This window comes from Myotis brandtii, unplaced genomic scaffold (assembly GCF_000412655.1).
Source record: "Myotis brandtii unplaced genomic scaffold, ASM41265v1 scaffold590, whole genome shotgun sequence".
NCBI lineage: Eukaryota > Metazoa > Chordata > Mammalia > Chiroptera > Vespertilionidae > Myotis > Myotis brandtii.
In genome coordinates, this window is record NW_005370224.1 from 2252502 (window position 1) to 2278734 (window position 26233).

The window sequence follows — 26233 nt, forward strand, 5'->3', positions numbered from 1 at the left end:
TGCATGTATATTTTTCTATTGGTTAGAATTTTAGAATAAACCACTATGAGGAAGAGTGCGCTCCTGTGTGTGCATGTGAGTGTGTGCATGTGTGTGTGTGTGTGTGTGTGTGTGTGTGTGTGTGTGTGTGTGTGTGTTAAGAGTGCAGGAGTGGGAGGATAGATATTATCCTTCATATTTCTACTAATTAAGTTACCTCCTTTTGGGTCTGTTTACTAGACTATCCTATTGTATTGCTTTGGCTTTTCCTGAACTTGAAAGAAGACAGCTGAAGACAAATTTTCAGAAATAAAGGGAAAACAACCCAAAGGTTAACTGGTTAGAGGGATTGTTTGATCAGGGCTGATTAAAAGAAATAAATCTCCACAACTTGATGTAAGGACAATGAGTGACTAAGGCAGGGCACAGAGGGGAACATTGTCCTTTCCCTTTCTCATGTGTCCACAGTGACAAATTTGAGATGGAAGAGATTTAAGAGGTTCAAGGTTAGCTTGGGGATAAAATTTAATCAATTGGTCAATATATTTTTATTTCATTGCTGCAATGGACAAGCCCTGTGCTAGGCACCAAAAGGATACCAAAACACTAAAAGATAGCCTGAAGCACCAGCTGAATTTTTTCAATGATAACAACACAAATTCCTGAGACACTGTATGTATAGTATCAGAAATCTCAAATGAACTCTTTAAATTACCCACCCCATATTGCAAGAATCAGAATCTCTTTTGAGTCACAGATGACTTGAATTGTTTTATCATGCCCTTTTAGTTTCAGTAATGTTAATTCCTAGTTTTACTCTCTGGGGATGCTCCACATGGCCAAGAAAATTGGCTCCTCTGCGTGTGTGTGTGTGTGTGTGTGTGTGTGTGTTAAGAGTGCAGGAGTGGGAGGATAGATATTATCCTTCATATTTCTACTAATTAAGTTACCTCCTTTTGGGTCTGTTTACTAGACTATCCTATTGTATTGCTTTGGCTTTTCCTGAACTTGAAAGAAGACAGCTGAAGACAAATTTTCAGAAATAAAGGGAAAACAACCCAAAGGTTAACTGGTTAGAGGGATTGTTTGATCAGGGCTGATTAAAAGAAATAAATCTCCACAACTTGATGTAAGGACAATGAGTGACTAAGGCAGGGCACAGAGGGGAACATTGTCCTTTCCCTTTCTCATGTGTCCACAGTGACAAATTTGAGATGGAAGAGATTTAAGAGGTTCAAGGTTAGCTTGGGGATAAAATTTAATCAATTGGTCAATATATTTTTATTTCATTGCTGCAATGGACAAGCCCTGTGCTAGGCACCAAAAGGATACCAAAACACTAAAAGATAGCCTGAAGCACCAGCTGAATTTTTTCAATGATAACAACACAAATTCCTGAGACACTGTATGTATAGTATCAGAAATCTCAAATGAACTCTTTAAATTACCCACCCCATATTGCAAGAATCAGAATCTCTTTTGAGTCACAGATGACTTGAATTGTTTTATCATGCCCTTTTAGTTTCAGTAATGTTAATTCCTAGTTTTACTCTCTGGGGATGCTCCACCGGGCCAAGAAAATTGGCTCCTCTGCTTGTGTGTGTGTGTGTGTGTGTGTGTGTGTGTTTCTGGCTTGTTTAATCCAACCAACTAAGAAGAAAAATTGTTATTAACAGATCATTCTCTTTTTCTGAATTTGATAGAGGGCATCAGAGATTTCTTAGGAAGTAGTTTGACTGTAGGCCAAGCTAATTCAACAGCTCTGAAGGCAAACTAGTATCTTGAATATCATGGTCCTTCCTCAGCTTGACCTTTTTTGATATCAGTATGGATTTCTAATACTTAGTAGTCAATAATCATGTTACTAAAAATGAAGATTCTTGAAGTAGGTCCAATCAAGGCAACTGTAGTAAGAGGTTTTTGTTGTTGTTGTTGGCCTTTTCCCTCCTCTCTCTTCTGGCATTCCTGTACCCTTCTTTGCTTTCAATTTCCTTCATTGTTTTTTCTCCTGCAAAGATGTGTTCAAAAGATCTGTCTGTCCATATGACTAAGCCAAGTGACAGATAACATGGGTTATGGTGTTAATATTTTTCATTAAATATGAACTTGAAAAGACAAAACAAAATCCTTCAGGATCCAAAATAGTAACTTGAGAAGAGTGGGATGCCAAGAGTGTGAAAAGCATTTTGAAAGGTCATCTTATTGCACGGCTTGTTAAGTGCAGAGCCTTACTCAGGTCATCTCGTCACACAGCTTGTTAAGTGCACAGCCTTCCTCAAACACTGCCTACTCATGAAGTCCAGTCCCATTCCAAATCAACTCAACATGGCTTTATTCTCTGAGGAAGAATTATAAACACACTCCACTTGATTTGAAGGAAAATAAGACACATGGGGCAACTTAAATGTTTTGAAGGCCAGGGATATATTGACTCTATTTGAAATCAGATAAAAGAAAAGTCACATTTATAAAAAAATACTTTGAAAGTGATTGCATTTCCTCTATAAAGCAATGTTCTAGTAAAATTACCTATTCCAAGATCACCAATTTTATCTCCTTAATTTTCAGCAGCAATGGTCATCTGTCCTCAGTCTTCTTTACAGAATGGGAATCTACTCTTGTTCCTCCCTTTAGTCTCTACTATAGGGATCAGTGAGTTTTTGAATAATCCAAACTAAGGTTTTTATTTGCATTCTCAAAGGATTGTAATACAAACATTCCAAAAAATACAAAAAAAGAATATGCAAATATGCTAAAGACACACAAAAAGACAATGTATACCCCACAAAGCATAAAACATTTACTCTCTGCCCTTTGATACAAAAGTTTGTCAGTCCTTGCTCTACTGGTAGTTGACTAGTATGACTAGAAGGACTGGTAGTAAGAATCAGTCTAGTTACTAGGACTGACTCTGTTAGTGTGAATAAGATTTCTGAAAGAGGAGGCAATCGCCAAAGTTAGAGAGGCTGGTGAATTGTGCTTTAAAAAAAACAAGGATATTTAATCAAATAGTGAAGTTGGAGTAGAAACAAATACAGGAAGGCTTTAGTCCTGAAAGGGAGTCATGGAACATGAAGACACAACACAACAAAGATTTCAGATGTGTCATTAAGGGACTATGTTTGTAGCACTAAAACCAATGGGAAAATACCAGAAGTTGTGGACTGATGGCATTCAAAGGTCACACTAACCCAAACCTGAATTAAAAGGATAAGATACTGGACTGAGAAAATGAGCCAAATTTACTGCCAAAACAGAACAAGAGATCAGCAAAACTCATGAGAAAGGACTGTTGAACCAGATAAGCAAAAGAATTGGGGACTTTGAGTACAAGCTCAAAAGTTAAATACGGGTCCACTGATTGCATTTAAAAGGAACTCAAAAAAAATGGGCCTCCTAATATCATTTTCCCTTAGTTTTTAATAGCATCACTCTCAAATGTGTATGCTCAGTTGGAATGTTTCCATTTGTGTCTTGCCAGCACCTAAAATGCAACACTCTAAAATTTAAATTATCACCTTGTTCAAAACTTTGCTCCTGTTCTAGACCTTCCAAAACAGAGTTGATTCTGTCCACTATCACCTCTTCCAGATGTGAACTGGTGTATGGCCAACTCCCTTGAGAGCCCCCAGAGTCCAGTACGGCAGAGAAACCCATCATTCTGCCCAGCATTGCCTCAAATCACTTCTAGATAAAACTGGCACATGCTGTCTGTAATATCAGAAAAGCAAAGAAAGGTGATCTTGTATGATATATAACAAATTCCCCTGGTAAGCCTGCATAAAATCCACAAAATTGAGGCATATCAGGAAGAGAAAATGAAAATGTATAAAATAAAGTCTACATTAGTTGACTTTGACTGCTTTAATTTTATAGACTGAATTAATATTCTGTAAATACACAACAGGCTCCTCCATTACAGACATGTCAGCTCTCATTGTCAGCAGTGCAGTTTCCTAGATATTAAGCCCATGTAACACTGAGGTAGAGTTTTCAACCGGGTGTTTGCATGGGCTGAAATGTATCTTAGGAATCCTCTGAGCACCCAGGTTTCCAAAGGAAAGGAAGTCATATAAAAGGAGTAGGAACAGATCACATAATTTCCATTGAAAAACCAATGTGAAACACCACTGAAATGAGCATTACACCCTCAAGGAAGAGCTACTTACTCTATGAAACTCATTCCTTCATCTAATTATGATATAAGGATCAATACCCTGCCACAGCCGCCTTTCTGATTCTACCAGTCAGGGTTGAAAATTTGTCTTGTTATTTTATGGATCTCAAGGTCACACCTTTTGTACCCAGATGTTATTATATTTAGCTTAGTCGTTCACCTTCATCACTTAACTTTAGGGGCTTTTAATCTTAAAAAAAAATTGATCCTAGCATCTCTTACATTAATAACATTGCAAACATTTTCCTCGACCCTGTCATGTTATGTGCAAGAGACTTGTATGCTAATGTAACCTATTAGACACAATACAATGTAGAGTCTAGTATTTCTTTTTACCTTAAAAACTGCTGTCTTTGTGCATGGACACCAGAGGGAATTGAAGGTGTGTGTGCTGTTCTCACCACTGGAGAGCATCTCTCCCCTCCTAGGATACTGGCTCTAAAATCCTGCCTTTAGAAATGCATCCTTTGTATTATGTCTTGCTGCTTGCAGCAATGGTCTTTTTTTAAAATTCATACATCTCTGGAGAACTTATCAAACATAATATGTATGCTTTAGTAAGAATACCTTTCCTAGCCTGACCAGCATGGCTCAGTGGTTAAGCATTGACCTTGAACTAGGAGGTCACGCACCGTTCCATTCCTGGTCAGGGCACATGCCCAGGTTGGGTGCTCAATCCCCAGTGTGGGGTGTACAGGAGGTAGTTGATCAATGATTCTCTCTCATCATTGATGTTTCTATCTCTCTCTCCCTCTCCCTTCCTCTCTAAAATGAATAAAAAATATATTATAAAAAAGAATAATTTTCCTAGATCACTTTCTCTCATTTTTGGGAAAATTATAATAACATGAAAACACTGTCTATCTGAAGGTGAGAGAAGATGGTTCATGGAAAAGGCGTTAACAAGGACACAGGTTTTGAAGGGATGAGGGAAAATAAAGACAAACTTCAATGATGTCACAATTTTAGAAAGGTTCATTCTGACCTTTCCATTTTGGGTGGCCCTCCCCTCCCCTCCTGGAGGTTAAAACTGGCTGATTTTCTTATCCTTTTAAAATGGTGTTCAGCAAACACCACATGTGTTTGAAGCATGAAAGGAGAAGAATGCTACAAGCTCTCAAAGGGGTGGTGGAAATTATAGGTAGTGAAAATGTAATTATCCAACTTGGAGTTTTTCCAGGCCGGATCCACCTGATCAGAGACATTAGAGTGAATGCATTACACTTTTAAAAAGTCTCCTGCCAGGCTCACTGAATGAGAGTAATATCATATCGTCTATGGTTCTGGTAAATAAAAAGCATCATTAACAATAACACAATGCGAAAAGCCTGCTGAAATGATATACTGTATTTAGCCATGATGGTGCATCAGAATCATGAGCCTGGCTTTGGAAATGGGCAAACGCACTGGAGGGGCAAACAGTAATGATTGAAAAATGCAGTCAGAGCAGGAGCAAACTCTTTCAGCTTCTTCTTAGAGAAACTTTCCTCTTCAAAAGCAACCACACTCAGAAACATATTCCTTTTCATAATAGGAGAGCCGATTGTGTTGATGTGAATAAGAAAGTCCTTTTTATTCTGCCACAGTGGCACAATCACCAAACTAATGGCAGGCACAGTTGCATTTATTGAGGGGTCACTGGCTGGGAATGAAAAGAGGGCTCAACAGTGATTGGAGAGCAATGTGTGTGTCCTTGCTCCCAGCAGACTCACTTCAAGACAATTCAGCAAATATTTTGCAATGTCTTTAATATGTAGGTACTAGAGGCCTGATGCACGAAATTTGTGCAAGAGTAGGCCTTCCTTTTCCCGGCTGCTGGCACCGGGTTCCTTCTGGCACCTGGGAACTGGGCTTCCCTCACAGCCCAGGCTTTATCTAGAAGGTCGTCCGGAAGGACTTCTGGAAGGATGTCCAGTCTAATTAGCATATTACACTTTTATTATTATAGATTGCCCATGATATGATTATAAGTTATGAAAGAAATGGGACATGCTCCCTGTTCTCAAAATGAGTACAACCTATTTGGTGGATGTTATATGGGAATTGTAATATGGGAAATAGGTTAATTATAAAGTGTTCCATTCTCAAAATAAAATGGACATATGAAAATGTGCTATGGGAATCCAGTGAGGAGACGTTATGAACAATGGATGGCATCAATAAAAACAATAATGAGGAAGTGTTAATTAATATAGACCCTGAATATAAACAAATATTGGACTGATAGCAGCTGGTAATACAAATATGGCCTCCCCACTTGTTTATGGCTACTGTTTCTTCTGATTGGACAGTGTTGTAACTGGGTAGATAGCTTGGATATGCACATAGAAAAGGAAGCAGGAGCTGTGTATGTACTATGAATAACATACCTAGTATGTTATATAAAGAGGAAGAATCAGATGTTTTCTATAAAGAGTTATATTTATCAATCAGTATATTCATGCAATTGGATCATCTATTATACAACTATAATATTTATTATCCAGCTAATTTATAGAGTGCCCACCATGTGTACTCTTGTTATCTTTAATTTTCACAGCAGTGCCAATTATTCTCATTTTCAGATGAACAAACAATATCATTGAGAATGTGATTGGTTAGAAACAGCCAAATAGGAAGAGAATGTGACAGAACTTGGTCTCATTTCTGATAAGCTCAAAAAATTATACTTTTTCCTATGACCAGGCTACCCATATAGATCTGCCAAGTAGGGGAAGGAATTTGGACAAAAATATTGAGAGAGTTGTGTGAATCAGGCTCATTTCACTGTGGCCTTGAATGAGATTTGGCTAGAGTTTTGTATTGTACAAAGTGAAAGATGAAGAATAGTTAACTACCTAGATAGTGTCATTTGAGAGAACTAGATAACTCATTGTATTTCAGTGTATTTGTGGGCTATATGTTTCCTCTATTACTGCAGCCATTGCTAACAGTCATGAATCCTTTAGGCCCCTGCATTTTCTTCATCAAATCTGTGTTTTAAAATTAAGTATTCTCTAGGAAAATTAACCTCCAAAGTAAATTCACCTTAATGGGAATGGGTTTGACAAGTCGCTTTTCTCCATGACCAGCATGAATGCACTGACATTCCTGGATGTATGTACTTTCTTGAATGGAAAATTGAGGAGAACACAAAAGGCAAAGGATAGAAAGTAGGTACTCTTTCTCAGGGTGGATCTGTGACCCGCTCTTGTGACAGTAGATCTACTTTTTTTATCTTTATTTTCTTTTGATTGAAATACTAATCAATTCCTAGCATCCTGAGTGGTTCAGCAATCTGCAAACAAGCAAAAGACATCTCTGCATCTTTAATTGGGCCTTTAATATATTTTTTTCTTGAGTGGATTTCTTCCCTCCCTTTAATCTTCTAAGCCAACTCTTCTTTTTTTAAAAATATATTTGATTGATTTTTTGCAGAGAGGAAGGGAGAGGGATAGAGAGTTAGAAACATCAATGAGAGAGAAACATCGGTCAGCTGCCTCCTGAACACCTCCTACTGGGGATGTGTCTGCAACCAATGTACATGCCCTTGACTGGAATCAAACCTGGGACCTTTCAGCCTGCAGGCCAATGCTCTATCCACTGAGCCAGACCGGTTAGGGCCAACTCTTCTTTTTAAGTTCCATTTAAACCCTCCACCACCCCAGAAGTCTACAAGATCCAGTAAGAATTGTATCATACCTGGCAAACCTTTTCTTGTTATAACATCCCAGGCTCATCCTGTACCGAATTTTGTTGAATTCACTTGTCATTTAGCAAATGCTTTATGATAATGGGGATGGAAATAGGGATAAATACACCTCAGACAATATCAATATGTGAATTTTCATATATAAATAATCACAAATCATCACAATATATTTGATCAAATAACTCATTTTATTTCAGTGTATTTGTGGGCTAGCTGTGATGTCACTGTGTGTGTGTGTGTGTGTGTGTGTGTGTGTGTGTGTGTGTAACATATAATTTTTTCTCCTTTTGATGCTTAGAATTTAGTGTAAAAAGATTCAAATGTCCTTGGAAAGACTACAAAAAATCATCAACCCTGGCAGAATTTTAAAACTTTCCCATTAAAAATAACTAACATTATAAAAAAATATTTCAAATGTGCAATTTTGAATCTATCACAGAACTGAAAAGAAAATGAGTGCTCCTCAGAGTTTGGGAAGATAATGGAAAACCAGAGAGAGAAGTGAGCAGTAGAGTGGATTGCTGAAGGTGGAGGATCAGCTATGCCCAATAACTTATTTTATTTAAGTTGTTTTGCTCCCTGGTATACTTACTAAATTGACAAAGTTTATGGGGGAAAGGGTAAGGTGCTTAAAAAGACAGTGTAAGAGTTAAAAAAGATTGGACAGACAGTAATCCAGGAATGGTATCTCCATGGAAGTGACTTTAAAGGAGACCTGAGGTGATACAACCATGCAGGATATTAGGGGTAGTATTCCTTACAAAGAGAACAACGTCTGTTAAGGGTGATGGTTGGAAAGGAATTGACTCCTTGGAAGATATGAAAGAACATAAATAACATCTCCCAAGTGAAAAAAAAGTGGGTGTGTAGAGGCTGGTTATGGGGGCATGACTCCATCCTTGCAATGTAGGGTGATAGCAATTATAAAGAGTTTTTACTTACAGTGTACTTATTGATGGCTTTTCAGCAAAGAGGTCACTTTTTTATTGATTTTAAGATTAGAACAGCACTAATTTCATTCATGTAAGTTTTATCTATTATATCATTTTAGAAATTAAACTTAAAAATAAATAATTTTAAAATAAAAATGTAAAAGTCAATTACATTCCAATAGCATATTTCAATGAAAAATAACTACATTTAAAAATAACTAGTTTTAGTGAGAAGAGCATCATTGCTTTAATTTTTGCAAATCTATTTAGTGGATGATTAAATAGAATATGGCTGGATTCTCATATGTTTACCTTCAATCTGTTGCAATATCAGAAATCATGTAGCTGCTAGAAAATTCCACAGTACACTCATGAGAGTGAAAAAGAAGTGTTATGTCTTCATTTTAATAGTTTTGTTCTTGCTGACCATCTACAAGGGTCTTGGGGGCTTCCAGGACTACACAGGAGAAACACAAATCTAGAAGAAGCACCCAAAAGTTTGGCTCCACAGTAAAAGCCTCCACAATCTGTATTCTTCCAAATGTATCTTCTCTTTGTCAAAATTTCCTTCCAAGCAGAACCCAAGGCTATTGGACCTGGAGGGAATATGAGGCTTAAAACAGGACTTATCCTCAGGCTACAGAACAGAGTTGAAGCTAATTGGAGTTACAGAGTCCAGGGGTAAAACAGAAATTAGTAGCCAGCTGACGGCCCTACAGAGGCAGCCTCTGCACCAGATGTCAGGTTGAAAACAATAAATAAGACCCAGGGGGCTGGGTTTTAGACAAGAGAGTTGGAGACTGGCCATCTTCCTAATAATTTTTGGAAAAGAAAGTTAGAGAAACTTCATGAGGTGGAGAGGAAGGGCTGCAGGGACTTATTTGCAGCACACATATGATTGGCAGGAGAGATATTTTAAGGACAATTGTATGTCAAAATATGTATCCTTGATTAAAAAAATACCAACAGTCCAAAATAAAAAAGCAAGATACAAGTGAGCATATCAAAAACAAATATAAAATAAATTTGCAATCTCTTTAACAAACACATTTTATAAAATAAAGTGCCAGCTTCCAAGGTCACCTCATGGTACTGACAAATCTCAAACACAGGAAAATAGAGCTAGTGGAGAAGTAAGCATTGTAATACACTAGTGGCAGGACTTTCAAATCTTGTTTTTTGGAAAAGCAATTTGCCTGAATTTCAGGCACTTATTTCAAGAATCTCAAATTCCAATTAAGTTACCCTAAGAAGGCATAAAATACTTTTGTTAAGAATTGATATTTATTAAATAGAAATCCATCAGTCCTACTGATAAAGACCACATAAACAATAAACAAATCTAGTTAAAAGAAAGCTCTTTTTACAGTGCAATGCCTACTAATAAATGTAGAGACTATTATCTTACAGAACTACCACTTTGGCCCAGCCAGTGTGGCTCAGTGGATTAAACATTGTGCCATGAATCAAGAAGTCACTGGTTCAATTCCCAGTCAGAACACATGCCTGGGTTGCCAACTGGATCCCCAGCAGGGGGTGTGTAGAAGGCAGCAAATGGATGTTCATGTTTCTCTCTCATTGATGTTTCTATCTCTCCACCCTCTCCCTTTCTCTCTCTCTCAAATCAATAAAAACAAAACTACCACTTTCACCCTAGCCAGTTTTGCTCAGTGGATAGAGCATTGGCATGCAGGCTGAAGGGTCCCAGGTTCGATTCCGGTCAAGGGCACATGTCCGGGTTTCGGGCTCAATCCTGCAGAAGGCAGCCAATCAAGGATTCTCTCACATCATTGATGTTTCTATCTCTCGCTCTCTCTCCCTTCCTCTTTGTACTATCTGTGACTACTCTGTAATTATCAGAGACCTAATGATTCAGATAAGAATAATCAACAAATGCAAACATTTGATAAGGAAGGTGATATTTGGATAGACACAAAGAATCTCCTCATAAAAGCTTTTATTCAAAAAGAAAAACACTAACTTTATAATGGAAAAAAAATGGCAGACACACCATAATCAAATGATCAATGTTAATGTCACTAATAATGAGAGAGATCAACATTCTGGAGTGGTGAACTGAAAAAACACAGCATTACTTCTATTGTATTTTTGCCAAGAATTAATGACCTGAGTCTAATTGTGAGGAAATCTACCTGAGGAACATCTACAAACTAAATAGACTGTTTGCATTTTTCAAACTATTTAATGAAAGACAAAAAAGGTTACAAAACTATTCCAAATTAATTGGCCTAGTGAGTCATGTCATGACTACTAAATTCAATGCATATTCTGAAATGGATCATGGAAATAAAATTAGGATAAAGAATATTATTGAGACTTTTGATGAAATTTGAGTATGGTCTATAGATTAGCTAATATTCTCTTATCAATATTAAAATTCCTTAATTTATTAACTGCACTACAGTTTTTTTTCTTATTTTTACAAAATATATTCTGAAGAATTTAGAGTTAAATGGTATACTATATCTAATTTTCCTTGAAATATAGAAAAAATAATTATGTATACATAAAAAGTGAGAATGATAGAGCAAGTAAGGAAAAATTGGCGAATCTGAACTTATTCAATATTTCTTTGTACTATTCATATTTTAAATTTAAATTTAATTTTTTCATCACCATTTACCCCTCTATGCCCTCTTCCATCTCCCCTTTCTCCCTTCTCCCACAATCACCACACTGTTGTCCATGTCCATTAGTTTTTTTTTTCCTTTTTGCTCAAACCCTCCACCCCCCAACACCCTTCCCCACCAGAGCTTTGTACTATTTTTGATACACATCTGTACATTTGAAAATATCTAAATAAGTTTTAAAAACATTGCATGGACAAATTTTCATTGAAGGCTTATTGAGTATGTACAGTTAGGGTCATGAGTTTTCCTTTAAGTACTACTTTATCTGATTCCATAGATTTTGAAGTATAGCATTTATATTCTATCCAAATAATTGAATTTCCCTCTTTTGATTTTGTTTAGAATAGTCTTAATTACTTCCCAAACTAAGGAGTGTCTGTGGTGGTTAGTATGGATTTTAGATGCTAGTTTCCTCTCCTCCCCTCCTACCATCTCTTCCTCCTTTTCTCCTCCTCATTCTTCCTCTGTCTTTTTTCTCTGCTGTTTTTATGTTGGTTTTTACATTGATTTCTAATGTATTACATTTGATCATTTGATGAACTCTGTATAATATCAGTTATCTTTGAGGCAATCAAAAGGAGGAAAATAAAGCTGTATAAGACATAACTACATGCATAACAGGGGATAAGTTTAGTTGCAGAAATTTAAGTCACAAATTTAAATATGTTAAATATTGCTAGTATATACTAAAAATGTCATCCAAAGGGTTAATAACCTAGGCTCAGGAAAAGATGAATAATTTGTCATGAAATAAAATAGAAAAAATTATTGGCATCAAATAAGATGAAATGAACTAGCAAAAGTGGTAAAAATGTCACAAAAATATATTCTATGAATTGAGCTACTCACTTTTGGTGAGTGGGCAGGAGAGCTGCTTTAGAGACCAGTAGCATGTCATTTTTTTTTTAAATCCACATCTGTTCTGTTAGCAAAACCAACAATAAAATTTTGAAAATCCCATTAAAATACCCATATCTCAAAGCTCAAGGCAGTACATTTCCTATAGAGAATTTCTTGTTATTTATTTACTCTATTTTTTAAATAATAATGCTAACAATAATCTTCCCTAGGGATCCCACTGCCTCCAGCCCCCACCAAGGACAAATCCAGGGATTATTATGGAGAACATTTAAGTAAGTGTGAAGCTTAATGCTCACAATCCCTCAAAGGAGACCCTCCCTCCAAAATCTGGAATGTGAATATTAACTCTTCAAAATCCAAATCATTTGAGCAGAACATGCCAAGCCTTAACTTCACATCACCATGATCTTGCAGGCAATCTCCTAGATATAAATCTTGTAACAAATACTCTAAAAGAAATAAGGTGATCTGCCTAATACCAAAGTCCTAAATTTCAGAACTCTGATTTATATTTTTAAGTACCTTATTCTCAATATACTTTCACTCCATAGTACATTGCTTTATTTTATAACCATTCTTTTTTTCTAATTTATCTTTATTGTTGAAAGTATTATATATGTCCCTCTTTCCCCCATTGACACCATCCACCCTGTCCCCACACCCCAAGGCCCTCACCACACTATTGTCTGTGTACATGTTATAATCATTCTTCTCAATAATTTTAAAGCACACTATCAAAATAATATGAAAACTAAGGTAGTTAATTTTGTTGAATACAGTATTTTCTTTAAGTTATTTTTTTAATGTGAGAAGAAAAAGAAGATGGAATAAAAATATTTGGTGATTTGAATTAGATTTTCTTATTATGAAAATCATAAATCTAACTTTAACAGCAAAATAGCACTGAGCTGCTACTGGCAATTGGACCTCAGTTAAGCAACCTCAGTACTTGAATTCTGGCTAAGAAAGAATTCAGAGCCAACACTCAAATACAAGCAAAATTTTATTTAGAAAGTCACAGAGGTAGAAGAAGTGAGCCAGCTGGTCTGTGCGGGCTCAGAAAACAAGTTACAGAGGCAAAAGAAGGGCCCTTGGAGCTTAGGAAAAAGAAAGGCAGGGAGAAAGTGCCTGAGGAAAGCGAGGGGGAAATGCACAGGCAAGCTCAAGAGAAAGAGCATGCACTGAGTCCTTTGTCTTGAGTATTTTATCTGGATGTCTCAGGCGAAGATCTCAATAGAATATTAATTGGCTTTCCAGGTGTGTCCTTTCAGGGTTGTGGACTCCAGGTCAGCACCCAGGCAGGGAGTCATGAGTCATCTCAGCTGGTCCTGATGTCAGACATGGCTTTGCCTCATGTGACCATGCTGTTTTTATGGGCCTGAGGTTGAAACGCAACTGAGGCCTAGATGTTATTTTGAGGGCTTAATGCTTAAGGGAGTGGTCATGCAAGGGCTTAGATGGGAGTCGTATCATGCTATTCTCTGGTCCCCTTGTTCCTCCAGTAACGGGTTCTATAACGTGACTAGAGATATGAAAGATCAGGTGTCTAAACTGCATGACCAGTGATATGCTAGGGGAGGAAAGCTCATCCTAAGGTCAAGGTCCCAGACCAGTTTTACCCATTGCTAGATACCAGTCCTATTGTTCCTACTCTGTTCATGCCTGTTTAACTGCCTACTACAGCAATATCTAGAAAACACTAAAAAGTAGGAAAAAAAAGAACTATTACCATATATAATTTCCCCTGAACAGAAACATACACTATTGAAATTTGGATTCATTTGCCTGTCAATTTCTTGATTTTTAAAATATATTTTTATTGATTTCAGAGAAGAAGGGAGAGAGAGAGAGAGAGAGAGAGAGAGAGAGAGAGAGAGAAAGAAAGAAAGAGAGAGAAACATCAATGATGAGAGAGTATCATTGATCGGCTGCCTCCTGCATGCCCCCTACTGGGGATTGAGCCTGCAACCCATGCATGTGCCCTTGACCGGAATCAAACCCAGGACCCTTCAGTCTGCAGGCTGATGCTCTATCCACTGAGCCAAACCAGCTAGGGCCATTTTCTTGATTTTAACATGACAATTTTTTAAATAATAAGAGACAATATGTGATTAAATGAACCACAACAACAACAAAAATTCAAAAGCTTTTAAAATGAAAAAAAAAGAGACTTCTGATTTAGCCTGTCAGATCAAATGTTCACATCTGTTTTTTTCCTAAAAATCACACCACATTAAAATAAAAATTATAAATCCATGAGGACAACAGGAAAAAGATAGAAAATGACTCCAGACAAATGATGTCAAAAAAATGTTGGAAAATGAGAAACAGATGAACCAGTGGTAATTGACTAAGTAGAACAAGGAACAGAAGAACACAAAACAAAACAAAACAAAAACAAAAAACCCTTGCAATTCTGCTGAGGGAATAATTTAGAAAAAGCAAACATAGTTGTACCTCACAATTCTGGTAAAATACAGGGATTGGAGATGACAAGTATGTCTAAAGGTGGGGGTGGAGAGATGCTAGAAGGATCCCTTCACCCAACAGAACAGAGAGGTTCCACAGTTCTGCAGCAGAAGACAGGAAGTCAATCTCTGGAGAAGCTGCTACCTTTGTAATTAGCCTAGTTATTAATAACAGAAAAGGAGCCAAGGGAAGAAGGCCAAATATTATAGGCATGTCAGTTAGGCGGCTTCACCAGGAAGCTAAAGCTTAACACTCCCCAGGGAACCACCAGTCTATTCCTACAGATCACTGGGGCAGGGATTGGACAGGGAGGAGAATAGATGCATGGCCAGTAAAGTTGAGGTAAGCTAACGAAGGTGCTTGCTGTCAGTTACACCAGAGACCAAAGGTCATTGCCCCAAATTGGCATGGCCACTGCAAGGGTGCACAATTTGGGATATGTAATCCTCTGAACAAAGGAGTTCACTTCCTTGACTCCTCTTAGTGCTCTTGTGCTCCAGCGCTTTGGGGACCCTTGGTCCTCTTGCTGCCCGTCTCTCACTCTCTTGCATTTGCTTACATGGCCACCACACACAATGGACTAAGATTCTAACTAGCCTGATACTGAATTGGACCTGGCACCAACATGGAAAGGAAACTCTGGACATTGTCTCTGATTTTAGCTTTACTGAAGGAATGTAATTCCATGGAAATAAAGCTTTCTACCATCTCATCTTCCTGTGGGGGCCTCCGGAAATGCTTATTCCAGCAGTACCCTAAGAACCCAACTCCTACTCACAATGGAAAAAGACCATCCATGCTTTTCTCTGATAACAAAATGACTGCAGAGACTCTCTGGAATTTAAATACCAGTGAAGGTGAGAATTAGTGCCCTGACACCACTGAAATTACCCTAATATATCATAAACCATGGCAACCTTGGAATGGTCCTGAGTACAGGGGTGGGCAAAAGTAGGTTTGCAGTTGTAATACAAGTAAATAATATAATTAATAAATAATAATACCAGAATACACTCTATGTTTCGCATACTCACAACTATAAACCTATTGTTGCCCACCCCTATAAAGCATAAATTAAAGATGAAAAGAAACTGCAGGCTAAGTTGACCAAAAATCTAAAATGTGACTAGAATGAAGTGATTTGAATTGTTTTTAGGAAAAACAAAACAAAACAAAATAAAAAAACAAGCAGGAGATAAAAGCAACGTCAGGATTCATCAAGGAGAAATAATATTTTGTTTGAAAATATTAAAAGTACAATAAATGAGGTAAAATATGGCCTGATTGAGATGCTAGGCTCACTTGTTATTGGATTTGAACTCTGAGATGATAACATCCATAGATCAAGGCAAGAGAAATTGGAGAAACCATTCCTACTTAATAACTGTTCATCTCTTGTGGTTATAGAATAGTAATTCAAGAGGAAGCATTCATTTGAAGTCAAATGGGCAGAAGAAATATTTTATTGCATAGTCTGATGGATTTGGAATTAGAAAATTACAAGGAATCTTAGAGGTCACTTAGGCCCAAATCCTTTTTAATTGAGAAGTCCTTCCTAAAATATTCCTGACAGCTTGCCATTCAGCATGAACTTGGTCATTTTTAGCATTCACCATAGTAAACATCAGCCCTCTCTTATTTTATGTGATTAGTAAAGATGTATGATTTTCTTTATTAGCACCAACACTTATATCTTTGTGAATTTTCATCCCTTGGCCCTCATTATGTCTTAAGGACCTAGTTAAACAATTATATCATTCTCTTAGTGAACATGTTCCACTCTTTTCAATTTCTTACCTAAATGTTCCAAATTATTAGGTTCTCATATAACAGGATGCACAAACATTTTAATGTCATGCTTTGCCTCCCCTAAATTGTTTTAAACATATTATTCTTTTTAACAGTGGTACCCACACAACATGAAAACTTCCAAATTGATCCTCTAGTTTTGGATACTGAACTTGACCTTCATTTATACAATTTAGGATTTGATTAGCTATTTTGAGAGTTACACACATTCTAACCTCCTCGAATCTTGGAGTCAACCAAAACATCAAAATCACAAGGGACATACTGAGTTTGGTTTTAAATAAATGTTCACATTTACATTTATCTCTGTTACATTCATCATTCTAGTATAACCTTTTTAATGTGAAGCCTCTGATATGATAACTTATTCATCGGATTTTGTAAAATCTAAGTATTTAATCATAATTTTATTTCTCCACCTCCTTTTTAATGAAATAAGTCAAATGTATAGAATCTCCATGAAGGCCAGGGGGAATCTGTCTTTGCCAGTTGGCATCTTGCTCACTGCTGTTTCTTCAAATTCTTCACATTCTGTGGAGCAGGCACTCAGTGTCCATGTGTGGACAAAAGCAACGCAGACCTAAGATCTCTCCCTGGGTTGACATTTATTCCTTGAGAAGCAAGTTTCCACCAGCACTGACTTTATTCAAATGTTCAATGCTTTCCCCCCATCTTTTTAAAAAGAGAAGAACTTGACTGAAATTCAGCGTTATTGTTATTGAAACTTCTGATTTTTCCAGTCTTGCAACAAGATAAAAAAAAAAAACCTAAAAGGAAAAATAATTTAGCCCAAGTTGTTTTTGATGAAAACATACTGTTTCCATTTATCACTTTGCTTGTTGAATATGGACAGATTAATTATTTAATAAATAATTTTAGTTAATGCCAAGCTCTTCAGCTATACCTTTTAAAAAATATGTGTTTTCATTGATTTCAGAGAAAGGAAGAGAGAAGATGAGAGAGATAGAAACGTCAATGATGAGAGAGAATCATTGATTGGCTGCCTTCTGCACACTCCCTACTGGGGATTGAGCCTGCAACCTGGGCACATGCCCTGACTGGGAATTGAACCTTGACTTCCTGGTTCATAGGTTGAAGGTCACACTGGCTGGGCTGAACTAATGGGACTTTTGCATTTTTTTTTCTGCGACTTCTCTGTTTCCCTTCCCCCAATTATGATCACTACATGACTCTGAACATATTATCTACACATTTCTGTTATTTAGAATAACCAGATTTCTTCATACAATTTCTTGGTCTTCAATAGGCTGGAATGTTGTTGTTTTTTTAAACCTGCTTATTTGGCCCTTTGTAGTTTCTATCTCGGTTTTTCTTCTTCAGTAATTAATATGAGAAGAGGTGCACTTCTTGCAGATGAAGATTTTCAGATTGTAGAAAGTATCACTAAGGAAGGTTATCCAATGTCATTGTATTTTGGGGAAGATCTACAAAAAGGGGGACAACACAAAATTAATCAATTTCCATGTTTAATTTCTAGGTTCTGCCTGTGAGCAGACCTATGATTTTATGACCAATCAGCACCCCTAGAAGTGCCTACTGTCCCTACACTTAGTTCCCTTCCCTTCCTCAGAGCACAATCTCCACTTCCCTCCTGCAGTCCCAAGCTTGGGAGATCTAAGGCCGGAGCTGCTGTGAAAAGTCACCAGCACAATGCCAAGGTGTCTTCCCTTGACTTGCTATTCTCCTTGTCTCCCAGGGATTTTCTTTCTGGGATTCAGGTTTGATAAGACTAGGGTTTCCCTATCTTTCCTTTGACAGAAATTTCTGGATATCTTGCTTCTGACATTCTCTTTGTTGCTGTGCTACCTGATTACCTGGGCGAATAACATTTACATTCCCAGTACCCAGCAGCTTTCACTGGCAGGGGAGTTTGATCTATTCCTGATTTTGCAGTTATATTAGATGAGATGTCCCTGTAAGCTAATTACTTTGGCAACCAAGGGGCACCAATGATTCTGTCAGGCATCCACGGGGACACCTTAATAGTGTTTTAAACAATGTGTACAGAAGGGGTTAAAAGCTGCACAGAGGGGAGCAGAGCCTGAGGGGAAAGGCACTGCAGGTGTGTGGTTAACAAGGAACTAATTGGGTAACCAGGCAGGAGGAGAAGGAGCCTAAAGCTGGTCCACATGCTTGCATTGAATTCCAGCAGTTAGCTAGCGCTGAGCCCTTGAGGAGTTGAAATAAAGACAAGTTGAATCTGGAGTCTATTTTTTGCTGTGATCTTTACTAGAAACTACAAATTGGGACTTGACAGCTGTCCTCACTGCTTGTTGCTTTATTTCAGGTGGTATTCTTTTGAAGGAACTAAGAGTTGACACTCTGGATGCCTGGCCTGGATGGCATGCATCCAGACAAGAATATGTGTCCATTCTTTAAGGCACCCTTACTCTTTCTTCTGTTCTTAATGCCAGAAGTTTAAAATTAAGTAGTTTCTGCTATTAAACTTTGACCAGGTGCCTAAAAATGGACTAGAAAATATGGAAAATATATAGAGAATAAGGCATGTTTCTTGACCTCAAGAATTCTTTGGGAAACATAAAAAAGAGTGCTAAATGCTGTCGTATAGATGGATATGAAGGCCAGTCAGGAGAAACTGGCATGGAGATGCAGTCACCCAGAGAGAACCATAGTTTTCCCTAGGAATCGGTGAAGAGATTAGCCTTCTAAAGAAGTGGGCTTTGAGGAGACAGTCAAGGTAGTTCTCTAAGTCAGCTATTTTCCACCTTTTTCATCTCATGGCACACATACACTAATTACTACAATTCTGCACCACCACAAATAGTCTATTTTTTTGCTGATCTGATAAAAAATAGGTATAATTATGATTCATTCATACCAAACATTATTGTTGTGTTGGCTGTTGTCATTTTTTTTGTATTTGACAATCTAATGGAAAAGAGATCAGTGCCCCTGACTAAATAGTCAGGTATTTCATGTTTTAAAAATTCTTGCAACACACCAGTATGTCTCTGTGCCATACGGGTTGAAAATGGCTGCTCTAAGCCATTGGAATGGTGCAAAGTATGGCTCAGGTTTGAAAATAACCCTATGGGAGGGTGGTGCAATAAAGAGATTGATCAGACTGAAGCAGACATTAGTTAATGGGAAGCAATAAACATTGTCTTCTTAGATAGAGCCATAATAATGGGTGGTTTGAAATGATAGGCAAGGAAGTCTCAGAGTAGAAAAGAAAAACACTTTAGACTTGGGAATATTTTAAAAAATAATATTTTTCAAAATATTCTGCTATAGAATCACATACAGAACTAATGCAATTTCAATGTCCATTTACCTTTATTATTTTATTTTATTATTTATATATTTGTTTTGTTTTATTTATTTTATTTTATTTTATTTTATTTTATTTTATTTGGTAATCCTCACCTGAGGATATTTTTCCATTGATTTTTAGAGAGAGTGGAAGGGAAGAGTTAAGACAGAGAGACAAGCATCGATGTGAGAGAGACACATTGATTGGTTGCCTCCTGCATGAGCCCTGACCAGGGCTAGGGATCAATCTTGCAAGCGAGGTATGTGCCCTTGACTGGAATCAAACTCTTGACTGGAATTGAACCTGGGACCCTTCAGTCCACAGGCCGACACTCTATCCATCGAGCCAAACCAGCTACGGCAATGACCATTTACCTTTAAATAATAATAAAATACATAATAACTTTTTTTAAATCTTGCTAAAAATAAACAAGTTCCTAAAGCAAAGGAAAATGTCAGTTCACTAATGTCATTTGCTTCTTATTTTAGTCCAACCTATCAATCTATATTTTTCTCTGAACCAAAGTAAGTTGGCATTAAAGGATATATAAATAAGCAAGTTGACAGTGGTTTAATTCAGAACATGTTCTAAATGATTCTCAGCAAAAATGCAAAGGAACTAAAATAGAGTCAATATGGTATATCATGACCACAAGTCTTGAATTTGAGTACCCAACTTCTTACCCATGTAATATATTTGCTCACTGGTCGACTCCTACATATGAGCATGCACTTTCTGTTGGTTCCAACACTCCCTGATCTCTCACACCTTTCCCACTGGACTCAGTAATGATACCTTTAGGGCACCTGAAGTCACATCTTGATATAATCACGATTAGAATTGGCACTGCCATTATGTGAGTAGTCCTTGCAGGACATGTAAACTCTCCGGCCTCTAGATTCATAGTTGGTAAATGAGACTGTTTGACTCAAGTGGCTCTAATTTCCCTTCTAATTCTAAAGTTCTACATTATGTAGCAAGAAATAACATTTTTTAAGATGATAGTGTGATATGACAGTTTGGAAATAGGGGGAGAAGAAAACTTTTAAAGACCAGATTAATGGAATGCAAATTACAGCCATATAACTCTTATTTTAAATAAATTACCTAGTTTGTGCTGTTATTTTTTTTTCTGAAGAACAAATCAGAATTCTTAAAGAAGTTTGCAAAATCAGAATCTTATTTCCTGGCATGTCATTCTCCACCCACCTCCATTCAATTTTCAACTTAGAGGGAAGAAAGAACATTTTGAAAGAGTTTAGAATTAGGCTCAAACAGCGAGTTCTGTGGTTTGAGATATTTTACCCATTTTTAATAATAGCTGTACTAATGCTTTAGCAATTCATTGAGATCAGTGATTCTTTTAAATTAGCTACAGAGAAGTTCAACTTCTGAATAAAACTAGCAGGTTGAAATTGTTACATAACAATAGAGCTATTTCACAGAATTTATTATATAGTATTTCAAATTCCCAATTTCTATTTCTTAATGGACAGGGCCATCAAGCAAAGCTGACATTTATACAAGTTGAGCACACATCCATTTTATTTCTATAACTTGTTCTTGATCAATTGTTTTCTTGTCATTGAAATGAGCTGAAGCTATGACAGTTTTGATATGCCATCCAAGATTCTCTCTTTCTTTTCTTTTTCTCTTATCTAGCCAAATTTTTCAAGTTGTTATTTATTTCTCAAAATGAAATCTCTAAGGAGTACTTGAATAACACACATTTGATTCTCTTTCATTCTTTTTTATTGTTTCTTTGAGTGTTTTTTTATTTGTTTTGTTTTTGTTTTGTTTTTAATGGTGGGGCAAGAAGTGCAGAAATAAATGATGGACAATCATGGTATGAGAGGTTTCTATAGTGATATAGGGAAAATGGATGCCCATCTTCTCTTTCACATCTTTCATTTAATGACTTAAAGTATAAATATTTGCCAGGGGTACTCAATTTGTGGTTCTGTTTTTTTAAAAATCTAAATTTTCACAATAAAAACATTATTTTTATGGTCTAGAGACTTATACACTTATCCCTCTGCCCAGACTTTCTCTTCTTCTCTGAATATACTGATGACAAATGCCAATTTATTATTCTCTGTATTTTCTATTTAAGAAAAGCTTTAAAATATGATGATACCTGACATATATTGACAATAGTCATAAAGCTTGAATTTATGTGCTGAAATAAGCTCCCAAGAGCACACAGTGTTCACTTACTGATTCATTTCATATTTATTGAGCAACTATTCTAAACATATTTAGAATAATTCTTAATACAAAATAGTCCTGGATGTAAAATAGCCAGTCATTCAAAGAGTAAAAACCTAGAGGCAGGAAAGTGCTTGGTAATTTTGAGAAGAGGCTGATTTTTAGGAGGAGCTAGATCAGAGTGTGCAAGGCAGTAGTGGTATGAGAAAAGATTAGAGAGACTGAATGATATCATACTGTGAAGACTCATATAACTCATGTGCATGAGTATGTACTTAATTTTAAGCACAGTTTAAGCATATTTAGAATAAGATTATGTTTTAAATGATTTTCTGGTTGCAGGGAATGGGTTGGATTGGAATAGAGTGAAAACAAAAAGTCCAGTTAAGAAATAGTCCTGGAACACAACTATGGAAACTCAGACAAAGTTGATTCCACTAGAAATGGAGATGAATGATCAGATTTGAAAAACATTGTAGAGGCAAAAAATTCAGAACTTGCAGTTAGATGGTCAGTAGAAAAGAATCAAGGATGACTTATGTTCTTTCTACTTGAGAAACTAGGTATTGGGTGGTATAATTTGCTAGGAGTGAGACAACTCAAGGCAAATAAGTCTGTGTGTTTATATAAGTTGACTCATGTGTGTGTCAAGGATTATAGCTATAATTAAAATGTCTTTAAAATATCTTTCAAGTAATTAATATGCCCAATAAGAAGCTGGATAGAGTAGTTGCAAATTTTGTGAAGAGTTATGGCCTAAAGATTGAACTTCAAAGTCATTATCATGTAGCCTCTTTTGAAAGCCAAGGGAACAGAGGCTATCTCTTGGAGAAATTTTTTAGATAGAAAGAAAAATAGAGATTATGATAAATATCCAACCCATAAGTACATGGCTAGACAGAAAAGGACTCCCAAAACACATCCTGAAAGTTTTCTCAGGAAACTATCAGAGGATATTCTACAACAAAAGCAAAAAATAACTGACCAAAATGTAATGTAAGCCAAAAAAAAAGGCAGAAGTGTAATTTTAAACACAATAATAAATTTATTTTAATATTATATTTTACCTATTATTTTCAAAATACCTTTATTTTAAAATGTAACCATTATAAAACAATCATTAATGATATATATGACATTATTTAGTGTGTTTGGTACTAAATCTTTGAAATCTGCTCTGTATTTCTTCAGTACCCTTCAATTCATACCAACCACATTCCAAGTGCTCAGTAAGCACATGTAACTCCTGGTTATGTGGACATTAAATGGACAGAATGTTGTGTATGAATGATTTGGTAGAGAGAGGAAACATATGATAAAGAAAAATTTCATCTGAAAATATTTTATCTTTTAAAGGTACAAAAATACAATAAGTGTAAGGTTAGGCTCTGGGACGTCAGAGGTGGGAAAATTGGCACTTCCACAAATGTAATAGAAAGGTGTTTTTTTAAAAACAGTTTTATTTATTTTTTTATAATTGATTAAGTTATTACATATGTGTCCGTATTCCCCCTCTGCCCCCCATCCCCTCCACTCATGCCCTTACCCCCCTGGTGTCTGCGTCCATTGATTAGGCTTATATGCATGTATACAAGTCCTTTGGTTGATCTCTCCCCCTTAACCCCACCCTCCCATGGGATGCAGATGCTGGTAAAATAGATTTGTTCATGGGAAGACCAAATGTAAATTAGAAAAATTTTCTTTCTGAATTGTGTGGCAAAATCAACTGAGTGGTATGAGGATTCAGTTCCATGTTTGCAGATACCTTTCTAGAATGTTGCCTACTGAAACTCTATATAATTCTTAATACACGGTACTTGATAATGACACCAGTTCACTATCAGAACTCCTCTGTGTAGGCCTCTGCCTGAAATGTTAAGTGGGCATCTAAGTATACATGCAACCATGCCCTCCCTCCTTTTTATGCCCTCCTTTTCTGGCTTATTAGCTTTGTTCTTAGGCTTCAATAGCAGCCTTCCACAATCCAATGGAATGTTGCTTCAATTTGAATTGAACAAATGTGTTTTGTTATAATCCTCACCCGAGGATATTTTCCCATTGATCTTTTAGGGAGAGTGTAAGAGAGAGGGAAAGACAGAGAAACATTGATGTGAGGAACACGTCAATTGGTTGCCTCCTGCACATGCCCTGACCAGGGGCTGGGCAGGGGAGGAGCCTGCAACTAAGGTACATGCCCCGGAACAGAATAAAAACGAGGACCCTTTGGTCCGCAGACCGATGCTCTTGAACAAATGTTTTATTCTATCATTGGTAGCTTTTTGGGGTGTGTGTGTGTGTGTGTGTTTAAACAAACACTGCAATGTGTACTTTGTAGTCATGGTAGCTGTCTTTCTACCAGATAATGTTATTGGCATGAACTAAAAATGCATAGTGAACAATTAACAGTGCTGCAGGATTTAACAGTTTCTCAACCTTGACATCCACATCCCCAGCCCAGCCCCCATATATTTATACTCTCAGTAGAGTAGAGAGAAGCCTGAAAAAAAAAACAGAAAACAAACAAACAAACAGGAAATCCAGGGATGGCAGGAAGGTCATAGAGAGCAAGAGCAGAATGGATTGCTGTCCTGCTCTATTGAGAAAAATAAGAAGACAGGAGTTGAGAAGTCAGATTGTATAAAAGTTACTGCTTTGTTCTGTGGTGAGGAGGAAGAGGAGGATAGTGCAGTAGAACTCTTCCATTTCCAAGAATGCTGAGGCTTTTAAATACAGGTCACTCCAAATCAATCCACACTGCACTCCTCCAAAATAAAGAAAACACAAAAACAGCTCTTGATGTAATTTATTCTTTCAGACCTTGTGCCAGAGAGTTTTCTAAACATTTAAGCTGTCAGTAGTTTTCTTTCTTTTTTTAAAAAAAGTCATATATCCCACTCACTTAACCAAGACTTTCTATTTTTAGCTTTCTCTTTCTGATGAAACCTTGCAGATCATGAAGATAACATTCTCTGAGGAAGATTAGACTTACTCCCAAGATTTGCTTCCTGTTCAACATTCTCTTTAGCTGTATTTCACTTTCTCCAGATTTCAGTGTTATCTCTTGGTTTTCTAAATATGGCACAGACTTTTGCTATAAGTTCTAATGTACAGTTGACTTTTGAACAACATGGGTTTGAAGTGCATGTGTCCACTATACATACATTTTTTTCAATACAGTACTATACATGTATTTTCTCTTCCTTATGATTTTCTTTATAATTGTTTATGCCATTGGTAATGATGGCAGTCAACAGTAGGATATTAGTAGTTAAGTTTTTTGAAAGACAAAAGTTATAAGTAGATTTTCTACTGGGTGGGGAGTGAGTGCCCCTAACCCCCACTTTGTTTAAGGTCAACTGTACATGTAATTATAGGTGTGGAGAAGGATCATGTGTAATTCTTTGTTGCAGGTTCACTGAACTAGGGAAGTCAAGAGGAAAAGAAACAAAAAGTAGGGGCAGGATATTATCTACACTAATAAAAGAGAAACATGCAAATTGACCATACCTCTGCTACACCCACAAGCCACACCCAGCAGTCACGCCTACCAGCCAATCAGGAGCAAATTTGCAAATTAATCCAACTAAGATGGCGGCAGCCACAGAGCTGGAGCGAGCAGGAGGCTTAGGTTGCCCCTGGCGATGGAAGAAGCCAGGCTTCCTGCCTGCCCTGGCCGGCCCTGCGCTCCGCTCAAGGCTACAATGTTTCAATTATAGAAGATAAATAAATCCCAGATACCTGCTTCCAGCCCACGGCCATGGCCAGCCTGAAAACAGCCATCAGCCGCTCACCCAGGCTGGCCAGGCACCCCAGGGGGACCCCCCCACACCCTGAAGGGGGTGTGGCCAGCCTGAAAACAGCCCTCAGCCCCTCACCCAGGCTGGCCAGGCACCCCAGCAGGACTCACACCCTGATCCAGGACACCCTTCAGGGCAAACCAGCCAGCCCCCACCCATGCACCAGGCCTCTATCCTATATAATAAAAGGGTAATATGCAAATTGACCCTAACAGCAGAACGACTGGGAATGACTTGTCACTATGACACACACTGACCACCAAGGGGCAGACGCTCAATGCAGGATTGCCCCCTGGTGGTTAGTGCGCTCCCACGTGTGGAGCTCTGCTCAGCCACAAGCCAGGCTGATGGCTGCCAGCACAGA